Source organism: Triticum aestivum, chromosome 7B, assembly GCF_018294505.1.
Source record: "Triticum aestivum cultivar Chinese Spring chromosome 7B, IWGSC CS RefSeq v2.1, whole genome shotgun sequence".
NCBI classification, from domain to species: Eukaryota; Viridiplantae; Streptophyta; class Magnoliopsida; order Poales; family Poaceae; genus Triticum; species Triticum aestivum.
Window position 1 is genome coordinate 391,027,577 of NC_057813.1, and position 5,903 is coordinate 391,033,479.

The window sequence follows — 5,903 nt, forward strand, 5'->3', positions numbered from 1 at the left end:
GAAGCGGCGCGAGCGACACTCTCTCGGCAGGCGCGCCGCTTCAATGCCGGCACCAGTGAGAGGTCGCGTCTGCTCTGGCCGGGCATGAATGCGGCACTGACCATTTTGGGCGGCAAGCACACGCGGGTGATGAAGAGGGTTCGGGTTGGTCAGGACCGGCCATGGCAGCGGTCCGGACGTCCGCAAACAAGAGATGTTGTATGTTAATATTGGTGCGTATATAATTAACAACGTAAATAATGTGCCAGTTGGACAAATATGATTGCAGATGGAGATGGAAATGGAATTTTACGTAAACATAGATATGCATGTCTATGTCTATGTGTGTGTGTGCGACGACTCTCGCGACCTGGAGGCGGGGGCGTGTTTTTGATCGAGTTTTCTTTCTTGGTATGTTAAAAAATCAGTTTGTCTAATTCATATCTAGATGTTATTTAAGGATATCACATCTAAGCTCCCACAAGTATATAATGTAGCAACAAGAAACAAAAAAAACTAGGACAAAAAAATAGACCACAAACAGAGTGGACATCAACTTAGATGTGACATAACTATGTCACATCTAGATGTGTCCTAGACAGACCCTTAAAAAATTGTCCGCCAGTTTTCGTTTCTTTTTTATGGGAACGCGCGTATTCTATTTAAAACCACTGCTATGGAGAGATTTTTTACTCCATTATAGCCTCTTGTTTGATAGAGTTTCTCGCGTCTCGCTCTCTCACCCTCTCCATATCAAAACAAGATGACAGTGTCCACTCTATCTCTCTCCTCACCGGTGGTCACAGATCCGGCTGAATCCCGTCCGCTGCGGGAGGTGAGGAGGTGCAGCGTTGACGTTGTCGCCATCGGTGACGGAGGAAGCCGATGCGCACCATCCTCTTGGAACTGGAGCTGGCACGGACGAAGATCCTCCGCGCCCTTGTTCGCTGCCGTCGTGTGGGCAGATCCTGCCCGCCCGCCTAAATGACATCTCGCCCACCTAAGGTATAACTTCTTGTACTGGTCCAGCTCCCCAGGTCGCTGCGTGCGGGTTTTCTTCTGTGTGACTACTCCCCAGCTCCCCATGCATGTATAGTAGCTAGGGTTCGTCGGCTGGTCCAACATCACCTACTAGTACTATTATAGAGGAAATGCCACTCATAAAGTTGTCCTGATTTATGCCTTGGTGGAGGTATACATGTTGTTTCGACAAAAAATACATGGTGGTTGTGCGGTCATTGTCCATATGGTGGTAGTACTATCACTTGTTAAATGAAGAAATGCCTTTTTCTCGGGTATCCTGGTTTAGTTCCCATCAAGATAATTATGATGCTTCTGTTTGTTGGTGTACTTTTCATTAATTCTTATTAACAATTGAGATGTCATTGCTAATCTTGTAAAACAAAGTAACAACACTATACCCCTTTTTTATATTTTTGGAAACAGAGATGCGTATCTCCATACCCGGGCATGTCTTCCTCAATTCTAGTGGAACTGCACAAAATTGGATGGCCATTGTTGTTCCGCCTCACTATCCTCTGCCACGTGGTTCTTCCTTCCTCGAGCTTGATTACTGAGAAGAAACAGACCACAGTGAGGATTTGTCAAACTTCATAGGTGCCTCATGCAAAGTTAATGCCAAATGGATGATGCATCACCACGATGACCTATCGATGCTCATGGTTGCGCCTCATGGTTGTGTCGGCTGGTGAAGCTGGTCGATTTTCAATGAAAAACAAGTTGTCTTCCATCAGTGCTCTTTGCTTGTCACGCACAAAGATGATATCCTTCGTCAGTTCACCTTGGCTGCGTTGGAGACGCAGTCGTCTTTCACGTTGGTGCAGTTTTATCACACAATTGGCTATGAACCAAATGTTTCCTCGAAGAAGGATCGACGTTGGTACCAAGAGCATAAGTTTTGTATTGATTTCTAAGCCTTCTTACAACTTTGTCTCCAGCTGCCTGGTAATTTTATTTGTCCAGCTATTAACTTTGATTTTAAAAATGGTGTGGACTAAAAACCCGGATGGACGTAGCCAATAGATTTGACTGAAGTCAAACTTTGTAATACTCTCAAACCTTTCCGATAATTGAAATTAAAATTCTTTATTTGTACACACTCTCACACGTTTTCGATAATTTGGCACATGTGTGGTTGTTCACTTAAGGTAGGGTAGTGTACCGCACGTGAAGGACAGTAAGTGCGACCAGGACGCGTGGGCGTGGATCGTTAGTTCATCAGAAGTAGTACTCCCTCCGTCTAGGTGTGTAGTAAGTCATCTTACGAAAACCAAAAAATTCCAAAACACTTAGGCACGGTGCATTAACTTCTACCTCGTTTTGTGTTTCTTGAAATTTCAACCAGAGCAATGCTACACCTATGAAGGGTGTTACGTAAATTTTACGTAATTAGACAGTTGGCAGATTGTGATTGGGATTAGAGGGAAGAGAGGCCCACCCCCGCTGAAAATCAGGGGGGCGAGAGGATTAGTGAAGGAAAGTTACGTAACTTCCTTCGTAACCCTTCGTAGGTATAGAATTATTGTTTCAATCAGTAAGAGATAAAGGGTGTGCATGCTTTTAATGACTTGACACTATCAAACACGACATGCAGTGGTTAGTTCATTGCATGCAATACTATTAATTAGCAAATAAACATTAACGTTTCTCGTTTTCCCCTCCTCCTTGGTAACGGTGCACAACCTAAGATGACTTACTCACCTAGACGGAGGGAGTAGTAGTTTTCTTCACTGTACGTTAATAAAGAGTTTTGTTTCGTACTTACACAATTTAAAACGATTGTTATGGAGAGAATAAGAAAAGCACTCCACTATATATTAGTCGTATACACGAGAGTACTATATGGACGCAGCTTCATTGACTTAGTGCACCTGCCTTTGGGTTTATGACAGGTGGGCCCAAAATGTGGCTGGCTCACCTGTCATACAGCCAAAAGCAGGGGCAGTGAAGGCACTGGAGCTCAGTCCGTACTATAGTAGTATATATATAAGTTGGAGCCTCAGCACTTGTTCGCTAGGGTTTGCACTCTCCACACTCTTGTCGCACTACATATATGTATACACGCTGGAGGTTCAGCGTTCATTTGCTAGGGTTTGCTATATTCACAGTCTCTCACCCTCTCTTCACCAGATCTAAACAAGACTGCATTGGCCTCTTGTCTCTCTCTCCCCCTTCACAGCTGGTGAAGGAGGCGTCTGTATCCCGTCGCACCGGGAAGGGGAGGAGGTGCAGCGTTCACTCTATCGCCTTCGGCGAGGGAGGCAATCCATTGTCGGCTGCGCTGTTCTCTTTCACCCAGCGCCTGTGCGGGAGGGCCACCGACCCCTTCTTCTTTGCCGTCGTACATAGTGTGGGCAGATCCGGCCTCCCGCCGCAAGCCTTGCCACTTCCCGACGACCCTAAGGTATAAGTTTCTTTGAAACTGTCATTGCTCTAGCTGCATGTGGATCTTTTTCAATCTGTAGTCGAATCTAGGTCTTTGTTCAAAGAGGAAAGAAGGGTGCGGTGGGCTGGAGCAAGAATCTAGGACGTGGTTCAATGAGGAAAGGAGGGATGAAAAGTAGTATAGACTGGCTATCCAGCCGCTTTGTTGGTCGAAAAGGGAAAAAGGGGGTAACCCAGTACACACATCCGTAAGGAACCGATCTCTTTGTTGAAAAGGGAAAGAAACTGGGGGGTCGGGTAGTTTGTGCAGGACTAGATTTGCTGCCCTCACATAGGAAAAAGGTTCAAAGAGAACAAATATGGGACCAACGCATATATGCTGCTTGGCTACATACTCTGCATCACCCATTTATACTTGTGGACGCACATGGTGCTGGCATGTCCCATACAGCTATTTTGCTGTTGTTAATCTAAGAATGCCGCCGAAAAATTGAAGCAATGCCACTGTTAAAAGTAAATTACATTTTTTAACGAATGATGTTTCAAGAGAATGTCTCTGTTAATATGAATCAATGCAACTATTGTAGAAATGCTACTATCCCCCTTTATAAGCCAGTAATTGATGCCACTCTCAGAATTAACTACTGAATCTTATTTCAAAACCGCAACACTTGTTAGGGATTGGCAGGATTACCATTTTTGTGGCTACATGTTTCATCCTCCTTTATTAGCCAGTAATTGATTCCTTTTTTGCCTCTGTTTAAACAGGGATATCTATTAAACTTGTTGCTATTGGGACATTTTGCTTCGCTACGCAAAACACTTTGCTTGATTTCAGTGCAACTGCACAAAACGAGATTGGATTTCCTATTCGTGTTGGCAGATTCGTATTTTATCCTGGTGTTCTCATGAAAGGTCAGTACATGCCTTCATCCACATGATTGTGCAGTGTGCTTTGAGATGTTGTGCTACTTGTATTGGTACTATTTTAAATAAATGCTGAATTGAAGCTATTGTATTGCTGTCTTTTCCCATTAAGTAGTGAACAAAAATGGGACCAACCCAGACATGATGCTTGTTGCTTTGTTACAACAAACTTTGCATTGCCCCCTTTATAAGTAGATGGAAGCACATATTGTTGTTGCGCCCACTCTCCCCTGAAACTATTTATGCTTTTCATTAATCTAATACCGCTGGTAAAATTAAGTAATGCCACTCTCAGAATTAATTAACTACTGAATCTTAGTTCAAAACTACAACACTTGTTAGGAATGGTACTATCCTGCTTTGTAGTTCTTTCTACATGTTTAACCAAGGTATTGTTAAGATAATGTCTCTGTTAAAATGAATCAGTTGCATTGTTTTAGGAATGGTACTTTTCTGCTTTGTCGTTCTTTATACATGTTGAAACAAGGCATTGTTAAATAATGTCTAAGTCAATATGAATGAATCACACTGATGGAGAATTGCTACTCTCCTGCTTTGTTTCCCATTAAGATAAAGTAGATCAGTAGATGCTTTTCTTCTGGGAGTACAAGTCATCAACCGTTATTTCTCAGTAATTGTTTCCCTTATACCTATTGTTGCTTACAGGGATATCAAAATTAAAGCTCGGTTTTATTCCAACTTCGATTTTAGTTGAACTGCACAAAAGGAGCCAATGTGTCCAAGGCAAACTGCTGCATTACTGGGTCCAGTTGGTTGTTCCACTTTGCAGAAAGAAGCAGTCACTGTTTGCGCTACATTATAGCAGGAATGACCGAGAAGCTTTACAGAGTATTATTAGACGCTGGTGACATGACTAGTCTGCAGAGAGCATTGGCAATTTAACAACACGTGGAGTGCCCTGGGCAAAAAGTTCCCAAACAAGTACAAGAAGCTACGACAGGACTCCACGATCATAGGCATTACATATTTTGAATGGGAAAAGCTTGTCAAAGTTTAATCATTGATGTTAGCAAGAAGACGTTAGTTTAATATATTGGAATTGGAAAACCTTGTCAAAATTTGCTCATTGATGTTAGCCAAAAGACATGCATTTGTTATTTTTGAGTGGGACGCCCTTGTTGTGAGCAGCGTCGAGTGTTTTTTTCCTATTCCTGTGTTCAACTTAGAAGTAAATAGTTACTCCGCTGAGATATTCCTGTGTTAAGAGTTTGTTCTGAATATTGTCTATGTAATGCTAGGCTTGATTGCAAAGTTGAGCTTGGAATGTTGTGGCATGCGGCATCACGAGCTGTTCACCATGCCTCCTGAGAATAATGCTTCGTATTGTTTTGCATGTCGATATAATGCCAGTGATTTTCTTGTTAAGAAGATCATCCTCTTCTGTTGTTTCCGTGCTTAAGAAGTTCATTGTCTGATGTTTCATTCATAGCCTATACGACAAGTCGGGTAGGTTAGACGTGAAACCATATGATCTTCCGACCAACTCATGATATTAGGCCATGATTGGATCGTCGTTTTCCAACCAAAACCGCTTGTAAAACTGACACGTGTAAATAAAAGCAGATGGTCTC